This window comes from Pleuronectes platessa, chromosome 21 (genome assembly GCF_947347685.1).
Source record: "Pleuronectes platessa chromosome 21, fPlePla1.1, whole genome shotgun sequence".
NCBI classification, from domain to species: domain Eukaryota; kingdom Metazoa; phylum Chordata; class Actinopteri; order Pleuronectiformes; family Pleuronectidae; genus Pleuronectes; species Pleuronectes platessa.
The window spans coordinates 19,291,963-19,312,786 of record NC_070646.1 but is presented as its reverse complement, the minus strand read 5'-3'; the positions used below and the strand labels follow the sequence as shown (position 1 = coordinate 19,312,786).

The 20,824-nt window shown below is 45.6% G+C and overlaps 39 non-coding genes and 3 pseudogenes across 39 annotated transcripts; all 42 read left to right on the top strand.

The window, feature by feature from the left end:
* The first annotated feature begins 152 nt into the window (after window positions 1-152).
* Window positions 153-344, top strand: LOC128427622 (U2 spliceosomal RNA). Its single transcript, XR_008333508.1, has one exon. It is a non-coding gene; the product is annotated as a U2 spliceosomal RNA (small nuclear RNA).
* Window positions 345-850: 506 nt separating this feature from the next.
* Window positions 851-967, top strand: LOC128427955 (U5 spliceosomal RNA). The gene has a single exon (XR_008333786.1). It is a non-coding gene; the product is annotated as a U5 spliceosomal RNA (small nuclear RNA).
* Window positions 968-1,143: 176 nt separating this feature from the next.
* LOC128427959 (U2 spliceosomal RNA) lies at window positions 1,144-1,335 on the top strand. Its single transcript, XR_008333790.1, has one exon. It is a non-coding gene; the product is annotated as a U2 spliceosomal RNA (small nuclear RNA).
* A 506-nt stretch (window positions 1,336-1,841) lies between these two features.
* On the top strand, window positions 1,842-1,954 carry LOC128427727 (U5 spliceosomal RNA). Its single transcript, XR_008333581.1, has one exon. It is a non-coding gene; the product is annotated as a U5 spliceosomal RNA (small nuclear RNA).
* Window positions 1,955-2,134: 180 nt separating this feature from the next.
* Window positions 2,135-2,326, top strand: LOC128427584 (U2 spliceosomal RNA). Its single transcript, XR_008333475.1, has one exon. It is a non-coding gene; the product is annotated as a U2 spliceosomal RNA (small nuclear RNA).
* Window positions 2,327-2,840: 514 nt separating this feature from the next.
* LOC128427774 (U5 spliceosomal RNA) lies at window positions 2,841-2,953 on the top strand. Its single transcript, XR_008333623.1, has one exon. It is a non-coding gene; the product is annotated as a U5 spliceosomal RNA (small nuclear RNA).
* A 180-nt stretch (window positions 2,954-3,133) lies between these two features.
* Window positions 3,134-3,325, top strand: LOC128427621 (U2 spliceosomal RNA). Its single transcript, XR_008333507.1, has one exon. It is a non-coding gene; the product is annotated as a U2 spliceosomal RNA (small nuclear RNA).
* Window positions 3,326-3,831: 506 nt separating this feature from the next.
* LOC128427791 (U5 spliceosomal RNA) lies at window positions 3,832-3,948 on the top strand. Its single transcript, XR_008333638.1, has one exon. It is a non-coding gene; the product is annotated as a U5 spliceosomal RNA (small nuclear RNA).
* Window positions 3,949-4,124: 176 nt separating this feature from the next.
* Window positions 4,125-4,316, top strand: LOC128427946 (U2 spliceosomal RNA). The gene has a single exon (XR_008333778.1). It is a non-coding gene; the product is annotated as a U2 spliceosomal RNA (small nuclear RNA).
* A 506-nt stretch (window positions 4,317-4,822) lies between these two features.
* LOC128427726 (U5 spliceosomal RNA) lies at window positions 4,823-4,935 on the top strand. Its single transcript, XR_008333580.1, has one exon. It is a non-coding gene; the product is annotated as a U5 spliceosomal RNA (small nuclear RNA).
* A 180-nt stretch (window positions 4,936-5,115) lies between these two features.
* On the top strand, window positions 5,116-5,307 carry LOC128427958 (U2 spliceosomal RNA). Its single transcript, XR_008333789.1, has one exon. It is a non-coding gene; the product is annotated as a U2 spliceosomal RNA (small nuclear RNA).
* Window positions 5,308-5,813: 506 nt separating this feature from the next.
* On the top strand, window positions 5,814-5,926 carry LOC128427725 (U5 spliceosomal RNA). Its single transcript, XR_008333579.1, has one exon. It is a non-coding gene; the product is annotated as a U5 spliceosomal RNA (small nuclear RNA).
* Window positions 5,927-6,106: 180 nt separating this feature from the next.
* On the top strand, window positions 6,107-6,298 carry LOC128427615 (U2 spliceosomal RNA). Its single transcript, XR_008333502.1, has one exon. It is a non-coding gene; the product is annotated as a U2 spliceosomal RNA (small nuclear RNA).
* A 514-nt stretch (window positions 6,299-6,812) lies between these two features.
* On the top strand, window positions 6,813-6,925 carry LOC128427671 (U5 spliceosomal RNA). Its single transcript, XR_008333531.1, has one exon. It is a non-coding gene; the product is annotated as a U5 spliceosomal RNA (small nuclear RNA).
* A 180-nt stretch (window positions 6,926-7,105) lies between these two features.
* LOC128427619 (U2 spliceosomal RNA) lies at window positions 7,106-7,297 on the top strand. Its single transcript, XR_008333506.1, has one exon. It is a non-coding gene; the product is annotated as a U2 spliceosomal RNA (small nuclear RNA).
* Window positions 7,298-7,803: 506 nt separating this feature from the next.
* Window positions 7,804-7,920, top strand: LOC128427790 (U5 spliceosomal RNA). Its single transcript, XR_008333637.1, has one exon. It is a non-coding gene; the product is annotated as a U5 spliceosomal RNA (small nuclear RNA).
* A 176-nt stretch (window positions 7,921-8,096) lies between these two features.
* On the top strand, window positions 8,097-8,288 carry LOC128427628 (U2 spliceosomal RNA). The gene has a single exon (XR_008333514.1). It is a non-coding gene; the product is annotated as a U2 spliceosomal RNA (small nuclear RNA).
* A 514-nt stretch (window positions 8,289-8,802) lies between these two features.
* On the top strand, window positions 8,803-8,919 carry LOC128427789 (U5 spliceosomal RNA). The gene has a single exon (XR_008333636.1). It is a non-coding gene; the product is annotated as a U5 spliceosomal RNA (small nuclear RNA).
* A 176-nt stretch (window positions 8,920-9,095) lies between these two features.
* LOC128427636 (uncharacterized) lies at window positions 9,096-9,267 on the top strand (annotated as a pseudogene).
* A 514-nt stretch (window positions 9,268-9,781) lies between these two features.
* LOC128427788 (U5 spliceosomal RNA) lies at window positions 9,782-9,898 on the top strand. Its single transcript, XR_008333635.1, has one exon. It is a non-coding gene; the product is annotated as a U5 spliceosomal RNA (small nuclear RNA).
* A 176-nt stretch (window positions 9,899-10,074) lies between these two features.
* On the top strand, window positions 10,075-10,266 carry LOC128427594 (U2 spliceosomal RNA). Its single transcript, XR_008333483.1, has one exon. It is a non-coding gene; the product is annotated as a U2 spliceosomal RNA (small nuclear RNA).
* Window positions 10,267-10,780: 514 nt separating this feature from the next.
* On the top strand, window positions 10,781-10,893 carry LOC128427670 (U5 spliceosomal RNA). The gene has a single exon (XR_008333530.1). It is a non-coding gene; the product is annotated as a U5 spliceosomal RNA (small nuclear RNA).
* Window positions 10,894-11,072: 179 nt separating this feature from the next.
* LOC128427446 (U2 spliceosomal RNA) lies at window positions 11,073-11,264 on the top strand. The gene has a single exon (XR_008333349.1). It is a non-coding gene; the product is annotated as a U2 spliceosomal RNA (small nuclear RNA).
* A 506-nt stretch (window positions 11,265-11,770) lies between these two features.
* Window positions 11,771-11,887, top strand: LOC128427786 (U5 spliceosomal RNA). The gene has a single exon (XR_008333634.1). It is a non-coding gene; the product is annotated as a U5 spliceosomal RNA (small nuclear RNA).
* Window positions 11,888-12,063: 176 nt separating this feature from the next.
* LOC128427656 (uncharacterized) lies at window positions 12,064-12,235 on the top strand (annotated as a pseudogene).
* Window positions 12,236-12,746: 511 nt separating this feature from the next.
* LOC128427669 (U5 spliceosomal RNA) lies at window positions 12,747-12,859 on the top strand. Its single transcript, XR_008333529.1, has one exon. It is a non-coding gene; the product is annotated as a U5 spliceosomal RNA (small nuclear RNA).
* A 179-nt stretch (window positions 12,860-13,038) lies between these two features.
* On the top strand, window positions 13,039-13,230 carry LOC128427804 (U2 spliceosomal RNA). The gene has a single exon (XR_008333650.1). It is a non-coding gene; the product is annotated as a U2 spliceosomal RNA (small nuclear RNA).
* Window positions 13,231-13,736: 506 nt separating this feature from the next.
* On the top strand, window positions 13,737-13,853 carry LOC128427784 (U5 spliceosomal RNA). The gene has a single exon (XR_008333632.1). It is a non-coding gene; the product is annotated as a U5 spliceosomal RNA (small nuclear RNA).
* Window positions 13,854-14,029: 176 nt separating this feature from the next.
* On the top strand, window positions 14,030-14,221 carry LOC128427452 (U2 spliceosomal RNA). Its single transcript, XR_008333355.1, has one exon. It is a non-coding gene; the product is annotated as a U2 spliceosomal RNA (small nuclear RNA).
* Window positions 14,222-14,735: 514 nt separating this feature from the next.
* LOC128427668 (U5 spliceosomal RNA) lies at window positions 14,736-14,848 on the top strand. Its single transcript, XR_008333528.1, has one exon. It is a non-coding gene; the product is annotated as a U5 spliceosomal RNA (small nuclear RNA).
* A 180-nt stretch (window positions 14,849-15,028) lies between these two features.
* Window positions 15,029-15,220, top strand: LOC128427451 (U2 spliceosomal RNA). Its single transcript, XR_008333354.1, has one exon. It is a non-coding gene; the product is annotated as a U2 spliceosomal RNA (small nuclear RNA).
* A 514-nt stretch (window positions 15,221-15,734) lies between these two features.
* On the top strand, window positions 15,735-15,847 carry LOC128427667 (U5 spliceosomal RNA). The gene has a single exon (XR_008333527.1). It is a non-coding gene; the product is annotated as a U5 spliceosomal RNA (small nuclear RNA).
* Window positions 15,848-16,026: 179 nt separating this feature from the next.
* Window positions 16,027-16,218, top strand: LOC128427445 (U2 spliceosomal RNA). Its single transcript, XR_008333348.1, has one exon. It is a non-coding gene; the product is annotated as a U2 spliceosomal RNA (small nuclear RNA).
* A 506-nt stretch (window positions 16,219-16,724) lies between these two features.
* On the top strand, window positions 16,725-16,841 carry LOC128427783 (U5 spliceosomal RNA). The gene has a single exon (XR_008333631.1). It is a non-coding gene; the product is annotated as a U5 spliceosomal RNA (small nuclear RNA).
* Window positions 16,842-17,017: 176 nt separating this feature from the next.
* On the top strand, window positions 17,018-17,209 carry LOC128427450 (U2 spliceosomal RNA). The gene has a single exon (XR_008333353.1). It is a non-coding gene; the product is annotated as a U2 spliceosomal RNA (small nuclear RNA).
* Window positions 17,210-17,723: 514 nt separating this feature from the next.
* LOC128427782 (U5 spliceosomal RNA) lies at window positions 17,724-17,840 on the top strand. Its single transcript, XR_008333630.1, has one exon. It is a non-coding gene; the product is annotated as a U5 spliceosomal RNA (small nuclear RNA).
* A 176-nt stretch (window positions 17,841-18,016) lies between these two features.
* Window positions 18,017-18,188, top strand: LOC128427635 (uncharacterized; annotated as a pseudogene).
* A 514-nt stretch (window positions 18,189-18,702) lies between these two features.
* On the top strand, window positions 18,703-18,819 carry LOC128427781 (U5 spliceosomal RNA). Its single transcript, XR_008333629.1, has one exon. It is a non-coding gene; the product is annotated as a U5 spliceosomal RNA (small nuclear RNA).
* Window positions 18,820-18,995: 176 nt separating this feature from the next.
* On the top strand, window positions 18,996-19,187 carry LOC128427593 (U2 spliceosomal RNA). Its single transcript, XR_008333482.1, has one exon. It is a non-coding gene; the product is annotated as a U2 spliceosomal RNA (small nuclear RNA).
* A 514-nt stretch (window positions 19,188-19,701) lies between these two features.
* On the top strand, window positions 19,702-19,818 carry LOC128427780 (U5 spliceosomal RNA). Its single transcript, XR_008333628.1, has one exon. It is a non-coding gene; the product is annotated as a U5 spliceosomal RNA (small nuclear RNA).
* Window positions 19,819-19,994: 176 nt separating this feature from the next.
* Window positions 19,995-20,186, top strand: LOC128427592 (U2 spliceosomal RNA). The gene has a single exon (XR_008333481.1). It is a non-coding gene; the product is annotated as a U2 spliceosomal RNA (small nuclear RNA).
* A 514-nt stretch (window positions 20,187-20,700) lies between these two features.
* On the top strand, window positions 20,701-20,813 carry LOC128427666 (U5 spliceosomal RNA). The gene has a single exon (XR_008333526.1). It is a non-coding gene; the product is annotated as a U5 spliceosomal RNA (small nuclear RNA).
* Window positions 20,814-20,824: the final 11 nt, after the last annotated feature.

The following is a 20,824-nucleotide window of genomic DNA, read 5'->3' as shown; positions in this document are numbered from 1 at the left end:
AATTGTCTAGGTCAGAAATCAAGTGTCCACAAAGGAGAGCTTAGGCGGAGGTGATGAGCAGCAGCCATTGTTATGCACACCTACAAACGGGGTACCACAGCAAGGGAGATTTGCGCCAAGAGCTTGTCGTGGACATCCAACGCTTGTGGATTATCGCTTCTCGGCCTTTTGGCTAAGATCAAGTGTAGTATCTGTTCTTTTCAGTTTAATATCTGATATGTCGTCTATATGAGGACTACATATTAAGCAGATTGTTGGCAAGAGGAGCAGAAATTTGGAGCTTGCTCCCTTCTCTCCACGCATCGACCTAGCATTGCAGTGCCGCTGGGAACGGTGCACTCTGTTCTTACCTTGTAGAAAAGCAAACAATTGTGGAGTTTTAAAGGTGAATTCTACACTGGGTCAATGAAACTGAGGGAATGGCCTGGCAGAGTTTGACAAGTGTGCAAAACCGCTCTGATGACTCACTGCCTTGTGAAGTGATCATGCATGACTCTGCACGGGGTCACAATGAGCTTCAACTGGATTCCAAATTGAATCAGAAGCGTTTGTCAAAAACTAAAACTGGTTTTCACTCAAGATCATCTGGGAGACTTGGTGAGAAAGCAGAGTCAGCTTTTTGGACCCAATGTAATTGGTTCAGGGATGTATCGCTTAAAAAGGCTTAAAAGCCAATCACTAGTCAGGGCAGGAGCAAATAAAGACTTGTATAATTTTGGTTGGCAAATGGCGGCGTGGTGGGAACGTTGTATACTAGAATCTGACATGCGGAAAGCAAAGAGAGGCCCACCGCGTAGGTGGTGACTGTGACCGAGAGGCTCCACCGCTGCTCTCGAACAGAGGGCCATGCTGACTCTGGTTTCTCTTCATAACGCACAATTCTTTCGCCTTTCACTAAAGACTTCCGTGGAGAGGAACAAACATGAGTTGAATCTAATTTTGGCAGGCTTTGCTTTATGGCTGAGCCTTATGAAATTGTGAAAAGTCAAAGAATTGTCTAGGTCAGAAATCAAGTGTCCACAAAGGAGAGCTTAGGCGGAGGTGATGAGCAGCAGCCATTGTTATGCACACCTACAAACGGGGTACCACAGCAAGGGAGATTTGCGCCAAGAGATTGCTGTGGACATCCAACGCTTGTGGATTATCGCTTCTCGGCCTTTTGGCTAAGATCATGTGTAGTATCTGTTCTTATCAGTTTAATATCTGATATGTCCTCTATATGAGGACTACATATTAAGCAGATTTTTGGCAAGAGGAGCAGAAATTTGGAGCTTGCTCCCTTCTCTCCACGCATCGACCTAGCATTGCAGTGCCGCTGGGAACGGTGCACTCTGTTCTTACCTTGTAGAAAAGCAAACAATTGTGGAGTTTTAAAGGTGAATTCTACACTGGGTCAATGAAACTGAGGGAATGGCCTGGCAGAGTTTGACAAGTGTGCAAAACCGCTCTGATGACTCACTGCCTTGTGAAGTGATCATGCATGACTCTGCACGGGGTCACAATGAGCTTCAACTGGATTCCAAATTGAATCAGAAGCGTTTGTCAAAAACTGAAACTGGTTTTCACTCAAGATCCTCTGGGAGACTTGGTGAGAAAGCAGAGTCAGCTTTTTGGACCCAATGTAATTGGTTCAGGGATGTATCGCTTAAAAAGGCTTAAAAGCCAATCACTAGTCAGGACAGGAGCAAATAAAGACTTGTATAATTTTGGTTGGCAGATGGCGGCGTGGTGGGAATGTTGTATACTAGAATCTGACATGCGGAAAGCAAAGAGAGGCCCACCGCGTAGGTGGTGACTGTGACCGAGAGGCTCCACCGCTGCTCTCAAACCGAGGGCCATGCTGACTCTGGTTTCTCTTCATAACGCACAAGTCTTTCGCCTTTTACTAAAGACTTCCGTGGAGAGGAACAAACATGAGTTGAATCTATTTTTGGCAGGCTTTGCTTTATGGCTGAGCCTTATGAAATTGTGAAAAGTCAAAGAATTATCTAGGTCAGAAATCAAGTGTCCACAAAAGAGAGCTTAGGCGGAGGTGATGAGCAGCAGCCATTGTTATGCACACCTACAAACGGGGTACCACAGCAAGGGAGATTTGCGCCAAGAGCTTGGCGTGGACATCCAACACTTGTGGATTATCGCTTCTCGGCCTTTTGGCTAAGATCAAGTGTAGTATCTGTTCTTTTCAGTTTAATATCTGATATGTCCTCTATATGAGGACTACATATTAAGCAGATTTTTGGCAAGAGGAGCAGAAATTTGGAGCTTGCCCCCTTCTCTCCACGCATCGACCTAGCATTGCAGTGCCGCTGGGAACGGTGCACTCTGTTCTTACCTTGTAGAAAAGCAAACACTCAAACAATTGTGGAGTTTTAAAGGTGAATTCTACACTGGGTCAATGAAACTGAGGGAATGGCCTGGCAGAGTTTGACAAGTGTGCAAAACCGCTCTGATGACTCACTGCCTTGTGAAGTGATCATGCATGACTCTGCACGGGGTCACAATGAGCTTCAACTGGATTCCAAATTGAATCAGAAGCGTTTGTCAAAAACTGAAACTGGTTTTCACTCAAGATCCTCTGGGAGACTTGGTGAGAAAGCAGAGTCAGCTTTTTGGACCCAATGTAAGTGGTTCAGGGATGTATCGCTTAAAAAGGCTTAAAAGCCAATCACTAGTCAGGGCAGGAGCAAATAAAGACTTGTATAATTTTGGTTGGCAGATGGGGGCGTGGTGGGAATGTTGTATACTAGAATCTGACATGCGGAAAGCAAAGAGAGGCCCACCGCGTAGGTGGTGACTGTGACCGAGAGGCTCCACCGCTGCTCTCGAACAGAGGGCCATGCTGACTCTGGTTTCTCTTCATAACGCACAAGTCTTTCGCCTTTTACTAAAGACTTCCGTGGAGAGGAACAAACTAGAGTTGAATCTATTTTTGGCAGGCTTTGGTTTATGGCTGAGCCTTATGAAATTGTGAAAAGTCAAAGAATTGTCTAGGTCAGAAATCAAGTGTCCACAAAGGAGAGCTTAGGCGGAGGTGATGAGCAGCAGCCATTGTTATGCACACCTACAAACGGGGTACCACAGCAAGGGAGATTTGCGCCAAGAGCTTGTCGTGGACATCCAACGCTTGTGGATTATCGCTTCTCGGCCTTTTGGCTAAGATCAAGTGTAGTATCTGTTCTTTTCAGTTTAATATCTGATATGTCGTCTATATGAGGACTACATATTAAGCAGATTGTTGGCAAGAGGAGCAGAAATTTGGAGCTTGCTCCCTTCTCTCCACGCATCGACCTAGCATTGCAGTGCCGCTGGGAACGGTGCACTCTGTTCTTACCTTGTAGAAAAGCAAACAATTGTGGAGTTTTAAAGGTGAATTCTACACTGGGTCAATGAAACTGAGGGAATGGCCTGGCAGAGTTTGACAAGTGTGCAAAACCGCTCTGATGACTCACTGCCTTGTGAAGTGATCATGCATGACTCTGCACGGGGTCACAATGAGCTTCAACTGGATTCCAAATTGAATCAGAAGCGTTTGTCAAAAACTAAAACTGGTTTTCACTCAAGATCATCTGGGAGACTTGGTGAGAAAGCAGAGTCAGCTTTTTGGACCCAATGTAATTGGTTCAGGGATGTATCGCTTAAAAAGGCTTAAAAGCCAATCACTAGTCAGGGCAGGAGCAAATAAAGACTTGTATAATTTTGGTTGGCAGATGGCGGCGTGGTGGGAACGTTGTATACTAGAATCTGACATGCGGAAAGCAAAGAGAGGCCCACCGCGTAGGTGGTGACTGTGACCGAGAGGCTCCACCGCTGCTCTCGAACAGAGGGCCATGCTGACTCTGGTTTCTCTTCATAACGCACAAGTCTTTCGCCTTTTACTAAAGACTTCCGTGGAGAGGAACAAACATGAGTTGAATCTAATTTTGGCAGGCTTTGCTTTATGGCTGAGCCTTATGAAATTGTGAAAAGTCAAAGAATTGTCTAGGTCAGAAATCAAGTGTCCACAAAGGAGAGCTTAGGCGGAGGTGATGAGCAGCAGCCATTGTTATGCACACCTACAAACGGGGTACCACAGCAAGGGAGATTTGCGCCAAGAGCTTGGCGTGGACATCCAACACTTGTGGATTATCGCTTCTCGGCCTTTTGGCTAAGATCAAGTGTAGTATCTGTTCTTATCAGTTTAATATCTGATATGTCCTCTATATGAGGACTACATATTAAGCAGATTTTTGGCAAGAGGAGCAGAAATTTGGAGCTTGCTCCCTTCTCTCCACGCATCGACCTAGCATTGCAGTGCGGCTGGGAACGGTGCACTCTGTTCTTACCTTGTAGAAAAGCAAACAATTGTGGAGTTTTAAAGGTGAATTCTACACTGGGTCAATGGAACTGAGGGATTGGCCTGGCAGAGTTTGACAAGTGTGCAAAACCGCTCTGATGACTCACTGCCTTGTGAAGTGATCATTCATGACTCTGCACAGGTTCACAATGAGCTTCAACTGGATTCCAAATTGAATCAGAAGCGTTTGTCAAAAACTGAAACTGGTTTTCACTCAAGATCCTCTGGGAGACTTGGTGAGAAAGCAGAGTCAGCTTTTTGAACCCAATGTAATTGGTTCAGGGATGTATCGCTTAAAAAGGCTTAAAAGCCAATCACTAGTCAGGGCAGGAGCAAATAAAGACTTGTAAAATTTTGGTTGGCAGATGGCGGCGTGGTGGGAATGTTGTATACTAGAATCTGACATGCGGAAAGCAAAGAGAGGCCCACCGCGTAGGTGGTGACTGTGACCGAGAGGCTCCACCGCTGCTCTCGAACAGAGGGCCATGCTGACTCTGGTTTCTCTTCATAACGCACAAGTCTTTCGCCTTTTACTAAAGACTTCCGTGGAGAGGAACAAACATGAGTTGAATCTATTTTTGGCAGGCTTTGCTTTATGGCTGAGCCTTATGAAATTGTGAAAAGTCAAAGAATTGTCTAGGTCAGAAATCAAGTGTCCACAAAGGAGAGCTTAGGCGGAGGTGATGAGCAGCAGCCATTGTTATGCACACCTACAAACGGGGTACCACAGCAAGGGAGATTTGCGCCAAGAGATTGCTGTGGACATCCAACGCTTGTGGATTATCGCTTCTCGGCCTTTTGGCTAAGATCATGTGTAGTATCTGTTCTTATCAGTTTAATATCTGATATGTCCTCTATATGAGGACTACATATTAAGCAGATTTTTGGCAAGAGGAGCAGAAATTTGGAGCTTGCTCCCTTCTCTCCACGCATCGACCTAGCATTGCAGTGCCGCTGGGAACGGTGCACTCTGTTCTTACCTTGTAGAAAAGCAAACAATTGTGGAGTTTTAAAGGTGAATTCTACACTGGGTCAACGAAACTGAGGGAATGGCCTGGCAGAGTTTGACAAGTGTGCAAAACCGCTCTGATGACTCACTGCCTTGTGAAGTGATCATGCATGACTCTGCACGGGGTCACAATGAGCTTCAACTGGATTCCAAATTGAATCAGAAGCGTTTGTCAAAAACTGAAACTGGTTTTCACTCAAGATCCTCTGGGAGACTTGGTGAGAAAGCAGAGTCAGCTTTTTGGACCCAATGTAATTGGTTCAGGGATGTATCGCTTAAAAAGGCTTAAAAGCCAATCACTAGTCAGGGCAGGAGCAAATAAAGACTTGTATAATTTTGGTTGGCAGATGGCGGCGTGGTGGGAATGTTGTATACTAGAATCTGACATGCGGAAAGCAAAGAGAGGCCCACCGCGTAGGTGGTGACTGTGACCGAGAGGCTCCACCGCTGCTCTCAAACAGAGGGCCATGCTGACTCTGGTTTCTCTTCATAACGCACAAGTCTTTCGCCTTTTACTAAAGACTTCCGTGGAGAGGAACAAACATGAGTTGAATCTATTTTTGGCAGGCTTTGCTTTATGGCTGAGCCTTATGAAATTGTGAAAAGTCAAAGAATTGTCTAGGTCAGAAATCAAGTGTCCACAAAGGAGAGCTTAGGCGGAGGTGATGAGCAGCAGCCATTGTTATGCACACCTACAAACGGGGTACCACAGCAAGGGAGATTTGCGCCAAGAGCTTGGCGTGGACATCCAACACTTGTGGATTATCGCTTGTCGGCCTTTTGGCTAAGATCAAGTGTAGTATCTGTTCTTTTCAGTTTAATATCTGATATGTCCTCTATATGAGGACTACATATTAAGCAGATTTTTGGCAAGAGGAGCAGAAATTTGGAGCTTGCTCCCTTCTCTCCACGCATCGACCTAGCATTGCAGTGCCGCTGGGAACGGTGCACTCTGTTCTTACCTTGTAGAAAAGCAAACACTCAAACAATTGTGGAGTTTTAAAGGTGAATTCTACACTGGGTCAATGAAACTGAGGGAATGGCCTGGCAGAGTTTGACAAGTGTGCAAAACCGCTCTGATGACTCACTGCCTTGTGAAGTGATCATGCATGACTCTGCACGGGGTCACAATGAGCTTCAACTGGATTCCAAATTGAATCAGAAGCGTTTGTCAAAAACTGAAACTGGTTTTCACTCAAGATCCTCTGGGAGACTTGGTGAGAAAGCAGAGTCAGCTTTTTGGACCCAATGTAAGTGGTTCAGGGATGTATCGCTTAAAAAGGCTTAAAAGCCAATCACTAGTCAGGGCAGGAGCAAATAAAGACTTGTATAATTTTGGTTGGCAGATGGGGGCGTGGTGGGAATGTTGTATACTAGAATCTGACATGCGGAAAGCAAAGAGAGGCCCACCGCGTAGGTGGTGACTGTGACCGAGAGGCTCCACCGCTGCTCTCGAACAGAGGGCCATGCTGACTCTGGTTTCTCTTCATAACGCACAAGTCTTTCGCCTTTTACTAAAGACTTCCGTGGAGAGGAACAAACTAGAGTTGAATCTATTTTTGGCAGGCTTTGCTTTATGGCTGAGCCTTATGAAATTGTGAAAAGTCAAAGAATTGTCTAGGTCAGAAATCAAGTGTCCACAAAGGAGAGCTTAGGCGGAGGTGATGAGCAGCAGCCATTGTTATGCACACCTACAAACGGGGTACCACAGCAAGGGAGATTTGCGCCAAGAGCTTGTCGTGGACATCCAACGCTTGTGGATTATCGCTTCTCGGCCTTTTGGCTAAGATCAAGTGTAGTATCTGTTCTTTTCAGTTTAATATCTGATATGTCGTCTATATGAGGACTACATATTAAGCAGATTGTTGGCAAGAGGAGCAGAAATTTGGAGCTTGCTCCCTTCTCTCCACGCATCGACCTAGCATTGCAGTGCCGCTGGGAACGGTGCACTCTGTTCTTACCTTGTAGAAAAGCAAACAATTGTGGAGTTTTAAAGGTGAATTCTACACTGGGTCAATGAAACTGAGGGAATGGCCTGGCAGAGTTTGACAAGTGTGCAAAACCGCTCTGATGACTCACTGCCTTGTGAAGTGATCATGCATGACTCTGCACGGGGTCACAATGAGCTTCAACTGGATTCCAAATTGAATCAGAAGCGTTTGTCAAAAACTAAAACTGGTTTTCACTCAAGATCATCTGGGAGACTTGGTGAGAAAGCAGAGTCAGCTTTTTGGACCCAATGTAATTGGTTCAGGGATGTATCGCTTAAAAAGGCTTAAAAGCCAATCACTAGTCAGGGCAGGAGCAAATAAAGACTTGTATAATTTTGGTTGGCAGATGGCGGCGTGGTGGGAACGTTGTATACTAGAATCTGACATGCGGAAAGCAAAGAGAGGCCCACCGCGTAGGTGGTGACTGTGACCGAGAGGCTCCACCGCTGCTCTCGAACAGAGGGCCATGCTGACTCTGGTTTCTCTTCATAACGCACAAGTCTTTCGCCTTTTACTAAAGACTTCCGTGGAGAGGAACAAACATGAGTTGAATCTAATTTTGGCAGGCTTTGCTTTATGGCTGAGCCTTATGAAATTGTGAAAAGTCAAAGAATTGTCTAGGTCAGAAATCAAGTGTCCACAAAGGAGAGCTTAGGCGGAAGTGATGAGCAGCAGCCATTGTTATGCACACCTACAAACGGGGTACCACAGCAAGGGAGATTCGCGCCAAGAGCTTGGCGTGGACATCCAACACTTGTGGATTATCGCTTCTCGGCCTTTTGGCTAAGATCAAGTGTAGTATCTGTTCTTTTCAGTTTAATATCTGATATGTCCTCTATATGAGGACTACATATTAAGCAGATTTTTGGCAAGAGGAGCAGAAATTTGGAGCTTGCTCCCTTCTCTCGACGCATCAACCTAGCATTGCAGTGCCGCTGGGAACGGTGCACTCTGTTCTTACCTTGTAGAAAAGCAAACACTCAAACAATTGTGGAGTTTTAAAGGTGAATTCTACACTGGGTCAATGAAACTGAGGGAATGGCCTGGCAGAGTTTGACAAGTGTGCAAAACCGCTCTGATGACTCACTGCCTTGTGAAGTGATCATGCATGACTCTGCACGGGGTCACAATGAGCTTCAACTGGATTCCAAATTGAATCAGAAGCGTTTGTCAAAAACTGAAACTGGTTTTCACTCAAGATCCTCTGGGAGACTTGGTGAGAAAGCAGAGTCAGCTTTTTGGACCCAATGTAATTGGTTCAGGGATGTATCGCTTAAAAAGGCTTAAAAGCCAATCACTAGTCAGGGCAGGAGCAAATAAAGACTTGTATAATTTTGGTTGGCAGATGGCGGCGTGGTGGGAACGTTGTATACTAGAATCTGACATGCGGAAAGCAAAGAGAGGCCCACCGCGTAGGTGGTGACTGTGACCGAGAGGCTCCACCGCTGCTCTCGAACAGAGGGCCATGCTGACTCTGGTTTCTCTTCATAACGCACAAGTCTTTCGCCTTTTACTAAAGACTTCCGTGGAGAGGAACAAACATGAGTTGAATCTAATTTTGGCAGGCTTTGCTTTATGGCTGAGCCTTATGAAATTGTGAAAAGTCAAAGAATTGTCTAGGTCAGAAATCAAGTGTCCACAAAGGAGAGCTTAGGCGGAGGTGATGAGCAGCAGCCATTGTTATGCACACCTACAAACGGGGTACCACAGCAAGGGAGATTTGCGCCAAGAGCTTGGCGTGGACATCCAACACTTGTGGATTATCGCTTCTCGGCCTTTTGGCTAAGATCAAGTGTAGTATCTGTTCTTTTCAGTTTAATATCTGATATGTCCTCTATATGAGGACTACATATTAAGCAGATTTTTGGAGCTTGCTCCCTTCTCTCCACGCATCGACCTAGCATTGCAGTGCCGCTGGGAACGGTGCACTCTGTTCTTACCTTGTAGAAAAGCAAACACTCAAACAATTGTGGAGTTTTAAAGGTGAATTCTACACTGGGTCAATGAAACTGAGGGAATGGCCTGGCAGAGTTTGACAAGTGTGCAAAACCGCTCTGATGACTCACTGCCTTGTGAAGTGATCATGCATGACTCTGCACGGGGTCACAATGAGCTTCAACTGGATTCCAAATTGAATCAGAAGCGTTTGTCAAAAACTGAAACTGGTTTTCACTCAAGATCCTCTGGGAGACTTGGTGAGAAAGCAGAGTCAGCTTTTTGGACCCAATGTAATTGGTTCAGGGATGTATCGCTTAAAAAGGCTTAAAAGCCAATCACTAGTCAGGGCAGGAGCAAATAAAGACTTGTATAATTTTGGTTGGCAGATGGCGGCGTGGTGGGAACGTTGTATACTAGAATCTGACATGCGGAAAGCAAAGAGAGGCCCACCGCGTAGGTGGTGACTGTGACCGAGAGGCTCCACCGCTGCTCTCGAACAGAGGGCCATGCTGACTCTGGTTTCTCTTCATAACGCACAAGTCTTTCGCCTTTTACTAAAGACTTCCGTGGAGAGGAACAAACATGAGTTGAATCTAATTTTGGCAGGCTTTGCTTTATGGCTGAGCCTTATGAAATTGTGAAAAGTCAAAGAATTGTCTAGGTCAGAAATCAAGTGTCCACAAAGGAGAGCTTAGGCGGAGGTGATGAGCAGCAGCCATTGTTATGCACACCTACAAACAGGGTACCACAGCAAGGGAGATTTGCGCCAAGAGCTTGGCGTGGACATCCAACACTTGTGGATTATCGCTTCTCGGCCTTTTGGCTAAGATCAAGTGTAGTATCTGTTCTTTTCAGTTTAATATCTGATATGTCCTCTATATGAGGACTACATATTAAGCAGATTTTTGGCAAGAGGAGCAGAAATTTGGAGCTTGCTCCCTTCTCTCCACGCATCAACCTAGCATTGCAGTGCCGCTGGGAACGGTGCACTCTGTTCTTACCTTGTAGAAAAGCAAACACTCAAACAATTGTGGAGTTTTAAAGGTGAATTCTACACTGGGTCAATGAAACTGAGGGAATGGCCTGGCAGAGTTTGACAAGTGTGCAAAACCGCTCTGATGACTCACTGCCTTGTGAAGTGATCATGCATGACTCTGCACGGGGTCACAATGAGCTTCAACTGGATTCCAAATTGAATCAGAAGCGTTTGTCAAAAACTGAAACTGGTTTTCACTCAAGATCCTCTGGGAGACTTGGTGAGAAAGCAGAGTCAACTTTTTGGACCCAATGTAAGTGGTTCAGGGATGTATCGCTTAAAAAGGCTTAAAAGCCAATCACTAGTCAGGGCAGGAGCAAATAAAGACTTGTATAATTTTGGTTGGCAGATGGGGGCGTGGTGGGAATGTTGTATACTAGAATCTGACATGCGGAAAGCAAAGAGAGGCCCACCGCGTAGGTGGTGACTGTGACCGAGAGGCTCCTCCGCTGCTCTCGAACAGAGGGCCATGCTGACTCTGGTTTCTCTTCATAACGCACAAGTCTTTCGCCTTTTACTAAAGACTTCCGTGGAGAGGAACAAACTAGAGTTGAATCTATTTTTGGCAGGCTTTGCTTTATGGCTGAGCCTTATGAAATTGTGAAAAGTCAAAGAATTGTCTAGGTCAGAAATCAAGTGTCCACAAAGGAGAGCTTAGGGGAGGTGATGAGCAGCAGCCATTGTTATGCACACCTACAAACGGGGTACCACAGCAAGGGAGATTTGCGCCAAGAGCTTGGCGTGGACATCCAACACTTGTGGATTATCGCTTCTCGGCCTTTTGGCTAAGATCAAGTGTAGTATCTGTTCTTATCAGTTTAATATCTGATATGTCCTCTATATGAGGACTACATATTAAGCAGATTTTTGGCAAGAGGAGCAGAAATTTGGAGCTTGCTCCCTTCTCTCCACGCATCAACCTAGCATTGCAGTGCCGCTGGGAACGGTGCACTCTGTTCTTACCTTGTAGAAAAGCAAACAATTGTGGAGTTTTAAAGGTGAATTCTACACTGGGTCAATGAAACTGAGGGAATGGCCTGGCAGAGTTTGACAAGTGTGCAAAACCGCTCTGATGACTCACTGCCTTGTGAAGTGATCATGCATGACTCTGCACGGGGTCACAATGAGCTTCAACTGGATTCCAAATTGAATCAGAAGCGTTTGTCAAAAACTGAAACTGGTTTTCACTCAAGATCCTCTGGGAGACTTGGTGAGAAAGCAGAGTCAGCTTTTTGGACCCAATGTAATTGGTTCAGGGATGTATCGCTTAAAAAGGCTTAAAAGCCAATCACTAGTCAGGGCAGGAGCAAATAAAGACTTGTATAATTTTGGTTGGCAGATGGCGGCGTGGTGGGAATGTTGTATACTAGAATCTGACATGCGGAAAGCAAAGAGAGGCCCACCGCGTAGGTGGTGACTGTGACGGAGAGGCTCCTCCGCTGCTCTCGAACAGAGGGCCATGCTGACTCTGGTTTCTCTTCATAACGCACAAGTCTTTCGCCTTTTACTAAAGACTTCCGTGGAGAGGAACAAACATGAGTTGAATCTAATTTTGGCAGGCTTTGCTTTATGGCTGAGCCTTATGAAATTGTGAAAAGTCAAAGAATTGTCTAGGTCAGAAATCAAGTGTCCACAAAGGAGAGCTTAGGCGGAGGTGATGAGCAGCAGCCATTGTTATGCACACCTACAAACGGGGTACCACAGCAAGGGAGATTTGCGCCAAGAGCTTGGCGTGGACATCCAACACTTGTGGATTATCGCTTCTCGGCCTTTTGGCTAAGATCAAGTGTAGTATCTGTTCTTTTCAGTTTAATATCTGATATGTCCTCTATATGAGGACTACATATTAAGCAGATTTTTGGAGCTTGCTCCCTTCTCTCCACGCATCGACCTAGCATTGCAGTGCCGCTGGGAACAGTGCACTCTGTTCTTACCTTGTAGAAAAGCAAACACTCAAACAATTGTGGAGTTTTAAAGGTGAATTCTACACTGGGTCAATGAAACTGAGGGAATGGCCTGGCAGAGTTTGACAAGTGTGCAAAACCGCTCTGATGACTCACTGCCTTGTGAAGTGATCATGCATGACTCTGCACGGGGTCACAATGAGCTTCAACTGGATTCCAAATTGAATCAGAAGCGTTTGTCAAAAACTGAAACTGGTTTTCACTCAAGATCCTCTGGGAGACTTGGTGAGAAAGCAGAGTCAACTTTTTGGACCCAATGTAAGTGGTTCAGGGATGTATCGCTTAAAAAGGCTTAAAAGCCAATCACTAGTCAGGGCAGGAGCAAATAAAGACTTGTATAATTTTGGTTGGCAGATGGGGGCGTGGTGGGAATGTTGTATACTAGAATCTGACATGCGGAAAGCAAAGAGAGGCCCACCGCGTAGGTGGTGACTGTGACCGAGAGGCTCCTCCGCTCTCGAACAGAGGGCCATGCTGACTCTGGTTTCTCTTCATAACGCACAAGTCTTTCGCCTTTTACTAAAGACTTCCGTGGAGAGGAACAAACTAGAGTTGAATCTATTTTTGGCAGGCTTTGCTTTATGGCTGAGCCTTATGAAATTGTGAAAAGTCAAAGAATTGTCTAGGTCAGAAATCAAGTGTCCACAAAGGAGAGCTTAGGGGAGGTGATGAGCAGCAGCCATTGTTATGCACACTTACAAACGGGGTACCACAGCAAGGGAGATTTGCGCCAAGAGCTTGGCGTGGACATCCAACACTTGTGGATTATCGCTTCTCGGCCTTTTGGCTAAGATCAAGTGTAGTATCTGTTCTTATCAGTTTAATATCTGATATGTCCTCTATATGAGGACTACATATTAAGCAGATTTTTGGCAAGAGGAGCAGAAATTTGGAGCTTGCTCCCTTCTCTCCACGCATCGACCTAGCATTGCAGTGCCGCTGGGAACGGTGCACTCTGTTCTTACCTTGTAGAAAAGCAAACAATTGTGGAGTTTTAAAGGTGAATTCTACACTGGGTCAATGAAACTGAGGGAATGGCCTGGCAGAGTTTGACAAGTGTGCAAAACCGCTCTGATGACTCACTGCCTTGTGAAGTGATCATGCATGACTCTGCACGGGGTCACAATGAGCTTCAACTGGATTCCAAATTGAATCAGAAGCGTTTGTCAAAAACTGAAACTGGTTTTCACTCAAGATCCTCTGGGAGACTTGGTGAGAAAGCAGAGTCAGCTTTTTGGACCCAATGTAATTGGTTCAGGGATGTATCGCTTAAAAAGGCTTAAAAGCCAATCACTAGTCAGGGCAGGAGCAAATAAAGACTTGTATAATTTTTGTTGGCAGATGGCGGCGTGGTGGGAATGTTGTATACTAGAATCTGACATGCGGAAAGCAAAGAGAGGCCCACCGCGTAGGTGGTGACTGTGACGGAGAGGCTCCTCCGCTGCTCTCGAACAGAGGGCCATGCTGACTCTGGTTTCTCTTCATAACGCACAAGTCTTTCGCCTTTTACTAAAGACTTCCGTGGAGAGGAACAAACATGAGTTGAATCTAATTTTGGCAGGCTTTGCTTTATGGCTGAGCCTTATGAAATTGTGAAAAGTCAAAGAATTGTCTAGGTCAGAAATCAAGTGTCCACAAAAGAGAGCTTAGGCGGAGGTGATGAGCAGCAGCCATTGTTATGCACACCTACAAACGGGGTACCACAGCAAGGGAGATTTGCGCCAAGAGCTTGGCGTGGACATCCAACACTTGTGGATTATCGCTTCTCGGCCTTTTGGCTAAGATCAAGTGTAGTATCTGTTCTTTTCAGTTTAATATCTGATATGTCCTCTATATGAGGACTACATATTAAGCAGATTTTTGGCAAGAGGAGCAGAAATTTGGAGCTTGCTCCCTTCTCTCCACGCATCGACCTAGCATTGCAGTGCCGCTGGGAACGGTGCACTCTGTTCTTACCTTGTAGAAAAGCAAACACTCAAACAATTGTGGAGTTTTAAAGGTGAATTCTACACTGGGTCAATGAAACTGAGGGAATGGCCTGGCAGAGTTTGACAAGTGTGCAAAACCGCTCTGATGACTCACTGCCTTGTGAAGTGATCATGCATGACTCTGCACGGGGTCACAATGAGCTTCAACTGGATTCCAAATTGAATCAGAAGCGTTTGTCAAAAACTGAAACTGGTTTTCACTCAAGATCCTCTGGGAGACTTGGTGAGAAAGCAGAGTCAGCTTTTTGGACCCAATGTAAGTGGTTCAGGGATGTATCGCTTAAAAAGGCTTAAAAGCCAATCACTAGTCAGGGCAGGAGCAAATAAAGACTTGTATAATTTTGGTTGGCAGATGGGGGCGTGGTGGGAATGTTGTATACTAGAATCTGACATGCGGAAAGCAAAGAGAGGCCCACCGCGTAGGTGGTGACTGTGACCGAGAGGCTCCACCGCTGCTCTCGAACAGAGGGCCATGCTGACTCTGGTTTCTCTTCATAACGCACAAGTCTTTCGCCTTTTACTAAAGACTTCCGTGGAGAGGAACAAACTAGAGTTGAATCTATTTTTGGCAGGCTTTGCTTTATGGCTGAGCCTTATGAAATTGTGAAAAGTCAAAGAATTATCTAGGTCAGAAATCAAGTGTCCACAAAAGAGAGCTTAGGCGGAGGTGATGAGCAGCAGCCATTGTTATGCACACCTACAAACGGGGTACCACAGCAAGGGAGATTTGCGCCAAGAGCTTGGCGTGGACATCCAACACTTGTGGATTATCGCTTCTCGGCCTTTTGGCTAAGATCAAGTGTAGTATCTGTTCTTTTCAGTTTAATATCTGATATGTCCTCTATATGAGGACTACATATTAAGCAGATTTTTGGCAAGAGGAGCAGAAATTTGGAGCTTGCTCCCTTCTCTCCACGCATCGACCTAGCATTGCAGTGCCGCTGGGAACGGTGCACTCTGTTCTTACCTTGTAGAAAAGCAAACACTCAAACAATTGTGGAGTTTTAAAGGTGAATTCTACACTGGGTCAATGAAACTGAGGGAATGGCCTGGCAGAGTTTGACAAGTGTGCAAAACCGCTCTGATGACTCACTGCCTTGTGAAGTGATCATGCATGACTCTGCACGGGGTCACAATGAGCTTCAACTGGATTCCAAATTGAATCAGAAGCGTTTGTCAAAAACTGAAACTGGTTTTCACTCAAGATCCTCTGGGAGACTTGGTGAGAAAGCAGAGTCAACTTTTTGGACCCAATGTAAGTGGTTCAGGGATGTATCGCTTAAAAAGGCTTAAAAGCCAATCACTAGTCAGGGCAGGAGCAAATAAAGACTTGTATAATTTTGGTTGGCAGATGGGGGCGTGGTGGGAATGTTGTATACTAGAATCTGACATGCGGAAAGCAAAGAGAGGCCAACCGCGTAGGTGGTGACTGTGACCGAGAGGCTCCTCCGCTGCTCTCGAACAGAGGGCCATGCTGACTCTGGTTTCTCTTCATAACGCACAAGTCTTTCGCCTTTTACTAAAGACTTCCGTGGAGAGGAACAAACTAGAGTTGAATCTATTTTTGGCAGGCTTTGCTTTATGGCTGAGCCTTATGAAATTGTGAAAAGTCAAAGAATTGTCTAGGTCAGAAATCAAGTGTCCACAAAGGAGAGCTTAGGGGAGGTGATGAGCAGCAGCCATTGTTATGCACACCTACAAACGGGGTACCACAGCAAGGGAGATTTGCGCCAAGAGCTTGGCGTGGACATCCAACACTTGTGGATTATCGCTTCTCGGCCTTTTGGCTAAGATCAAGTGTAGTATCTGTTCTTATCAGTTTAATATCTGATATGTCCTCTATATGAGGACTACATATTAAGCAGATTTTTGGCAAGAGGAGCAGAAATTTGGAGCTTGCTCCCTTCTCTCCACGCATCAACCTAGCATTGCAGTGCCGCTGGGAACGGTGCACTCTGTTCTTACCTTGTAGAAAAGCAAACAATTGTGGAGTTTTAAAGGTGAATTCTACACTGGGTCAATGAAACTGAGGGAATGGCCTGGCAGAGTTTGACAAGTGTGCAAAACCGCTCTGATGACTCACTGCCTTGTGAAGTGATCATGCATGACTCTGCACGGGGTCACAATGAGCTTCAACTGGATTCCAAATTGAATCAGAAGCGTTTGTCAAAAACTGAAACTGGTTTTCACTCAAGATCCTCTGGGAGACTTGGTGAGAAAGCAGAGTCAGCTTTTTGGACCCAATGTAATTGGTTCAGGGATGTATCGCTTAAAAAGGCTTAAAAGCCAATCACTAGTCAGGGCAGGAGCAAATAAAGACTTGTATAATTTTGGTTGGCAGATGGCGGCGTGGTGGGAATGTTGTATACTAGAATCTGACATGCGGAAAGCAAAGAGAGGCCCACCGCGTAGGTGGTGACTGTGACGGAGAGGCTCCTCCGCTGCTCTCGAACAGAGGGCCATGCTGACTCTGGTTTCTCTTCATAACGCACAAGTCTTTCGCCTTTTACTAAAGACTTCCGTGGAGAGGAACAAACATGAGTTGAATCTAATTTTGGCAGGCTTTGCTTTATGGCTGAGCCTTATGAAATTGTGAAAAGTCAAAGAATTGTCTAGGTCAGAAATCAAGTGTCCACAAAAGAGAGCTTAGGCGGAGGTGATGAGCAGCAGCCATTGTTATGCACACCTACAAACGGGGTACCACAGCAAGGGAGATTTGCGCCAAGAGCTTGGCGTGGACATCCAACACTTGTGGATTATCGCTTCTCGGCCTTTTGGCTAAGATCAAGTGTAGTATCTGTTCTTTTCAGTTTAATATCTGATATGTCCTCTATATGAGGACTACATATTAAGCAGATTTTTGGCAAGAGGAGCAGAAATTTGGAGCTTGCTCCCTTCTCTCCACGCATCGACCTAGCATTGCAGTGCCGCTGGGAACGGTGCACTCTGTTCTTACCTTGTAGAAAAGCAAACACTCAAACAATTGTGGAGTTTTAAAGGTGAATTCTACACTGGGTCAATGAAACTGAGGGAATGGCCTGGCAGAGTTTGACAAGTGTGCAAAACCGCTCTGATGACTCACTGCCTTGTGAAGTGATCATGCATGACTCTGCACGGGGTCACAATGAGCTTCAACTGGATTCCAAATTGAATCAGAAGCGTTTGTCAAAAACTGAAACTGGTTTTCACTCAAGATCCTCTGGGAGACTTGGTGAGAAAGCAGAGTCAGCTTTTTGGACCCAATGTAAGTGGTTCAGGGATGTATCGCTTAAAAAGGCTTAAAAGCCAATCACTAGCCAGGGCAGGAGCAAATAAAGACTTGTATAATTTTGGTTGGCAGATGGGGGCGTGGTGGGAATGTTGTATACTAGAATCTGACATGCGGAAAGCAAAGAGAGGCCCACCGCGTAGGTGGTGACTGTGACCGAGAGGCTCCACCGCTGCTCTCGAACAGAGGGCCATGCTGACTCTGGTTTCTCTTCATAACGCACAAGTCTTTCGCCTTTTACTAAAGACTTCCGTGGAGAGGAACAAACATGAGTTGAATCTAATTTTGGCAGGCTTTGCTTTATGGCTGAGCCTTATGAAATTGTGAAAAGTCAAAGAATTGTCTAGGTCAGAAATCAAGTGTCCACAAAGGAGAGCTTAGGCGGAGGTGATGAGCAGCAGCCATTGTTATGCACACCTACAAACGGGGTACCACAGCAAGGGAGATTTGCGCCAAGAGCTTGGCGTGGACATCCAACACTTGTGGATTATCGCTTCTCGGCCTTTTGGCTAAGATCAAGTGTAGTATCTGTTCTTTTCAGTTTAATATCTGATATGTCCTCTATATGAGGACTACATATTAAGCAGATTTTTGGAGCTTGCTCCCTTCTCTCCACGCATCGACCTAGCATTGCAGTGCCGCTGGGAACGGTGCACTCTGTTCTTACCTTGTAGAAAAGCAAACACTCAAACAATTGTGGAGTTTTAAAGGTGAATTCTACACTGGGTCAATGAAACTGAGGGAATGGCCTGGCAGAGTTTGACAAGTGTGCAAAACCGCTCTGATGACTCACTGCCTTGTGAAGTGATCATGCATGACTCTGCACGGGGTCACAATGAGCTTCAACTGGATTCCAAATTGAATCAGAAGCGTTTGTCAAAAACTGAAACTGGTTTTCACTCAAGATCCTCTGGGAGACTTGGTGAGAAAGCAGAGTCAGCTTTTTGGACCCAATGTAATTGGTTCAGGGATGTATCGCTTAAAAAGGCTTAAAAGCCAATCACTAGTCAGGGCAGGAGCAAATAAAGACTTGTATAATTTTGGTTGGCAGATGGCGGCGTGGTGGGAACGTTGTATACTAGAATCTGACATGCGGAAAGCAAAGAGAGGCCCACCGCGTAGGTGGTGACTGTGACCGAGAGGCTCCACCGCTGCTCTCGAACAGAGGGCCATGCTGACTCTGGTTTCTCTTCATAACGCACAAGTCTTTCGCCTTTTACTAAAGACTTCCGTGGAGAGGAACAAACATGAGTTGAATCTAATTTTGGCAGGCTTTGCTTTATGGCTGAGCCTTATGAAATTGTGAAAAGTCAAAGAATTGTCTAGGTCAGAAATCAAGTGTCCACAAAGGAGAGCTTAGGCGGAGGTGATGAGCAGCAGCCATTGTTATGCACACCTACAAACAGGGTACCACAGCAAGGGAGATTTGCGCCAAGAGCTTGGCGTGGACATCCAACACTTGTGGATTATCGCTTCTCGGCCTTTTGGCTAAGATCAAGTGTAGTATCTGTTCTTTTCAGTTTAATATCTGATATGTCCTCTATATGAGGACTACATATTAAGCAGATTTTTGGCAAGAGGAGCAGAAATTTGGAGCTTGCTCCCTTCTCTCCACGCATCAACCTAGCATTGCAGTGCCGCTGGGAACGGTGCACTCTGTTCTTACCTTGTAGAAAAGCAAACACTCAAACAATTGTGGAGTTTTAAAGGTGAATTCTACACCGGGTCAATGAAACTGAGGGAATGGCCTGGCAGAGTTTGACAAGTGTGCAAAACCGCTCTGATGACTCACTGCCTTGTGAAGTGATCATGCATGACTCTGCACGGGGTCACAATGAGCTTCAACTGGATTCCAAATTGAATCAGAAGCGTTTGTCAAAAACTGAAACTGGTTTTCACTCAAGATCCTCTGGGAGACTTGGTGAGAAAGCAGAGTCAGCTTTTTGGACCCAATGTAATTGGTTCAGGGATGTATCGCTTAAAAAGGCTTAAAAGCCAATCACTAGTCAGGGCAGGAGCAAATAAAGACTTGTATAATTTTGGTTGGCAGATGGCGGCGTGGTGGGAATGTTGTATACTAGAATCTGACATGCGGAAAGCAAAGAGAGGCCCACCGCGTAGGTGGTGACTGTGACGGAGAGGCTCCTCCGCTGCTCTCGAACAGAGGGCCATGCTGACTCTGGTTTCTCTTCATAACGCACAAGTCTTTCGCCTTTTACTAAAGACTTCCGTGGAGAGGAACAAACATGAGTTGAATCTAATTTTGGCAGGCTTTGCTTTATGGCTGAGCCTTATGAAATTGTGAAAAGTCAAAGAATTGTCTAGGTCAGAAATCAAGTGTCCACAAAAGAGAGCTTAGGCGGAGGTGATGAGCAGCAGCCATTGTTATGCACACCTACAAACGGGGTACCACAGCAAGGGAGATTTGCGCCAAGAGCTTGGCGTGGACATCCAACACTTGTGGATTATCGCTTCTCGGCCTTTTGGCTAAGATCAAGTGTAGTATCTGTTCTTTTCAGTTTAATATCTGATATGTCCTCTATATGAGGACTACATATTAAGCAGATTTTTGGCAAGAGGAGCAGAAATTTGGAGCTTGCTCCCTTCTCTCCACGCATCAACCTAGCATTGCAGTGCCGCTGGGAACGGTGCACTCTGTTCTTACCTTGTAGAAAAGCAAACACTCAAACAATTGTGGAGTTTTAAAGGTGAATTCTACACTGGGTCAATGAAACTGAGGGAATGGCCTGGCAGAGTTTGACAAGTGTGCAAAACCGCTCTGATGACTCACTGCCTTGTGAAGTGATCATGCATGACTCTGCACGGGGTCACAATGAGCTTCAACTGGATTCCAAATTGAATCAGAAGCGTTTGTCAAAAACTGAAACTGGTTTTCACTCAAGATCCTCTGGGAGACTTGGTGAGAAAGCAGAGTCAACTTTTTGGACCCAATGTAAGTGGTTCAGGGATGTATCGCTTAAAAAGGCTTAAAAGCCAATCACTAGTCAGGGCAGGAGCAAATAAAGACTTGTATAATTTTGGTTGGCAGATGGGGGCGTGGTGGGAATGTTGTATACTAGAATCTGACATGCGGAAAGCAAAGAGAGGCCCACCGCGTAGGTGGTGACTGTGACCGAGAGGCTCCTCCGCTGCTCTCGAACAGAGGGCCATGCTGACTCTGGTTTCTCTTCATAACGCACAAGTCTTTCGCCTTTTACTAAAGACTTCCGTGGAGAGGAACAAACTAGAGTTGAATCTATTTTTGGCAGGCTTTGCTTTATGGCTGAGCCTTATGAA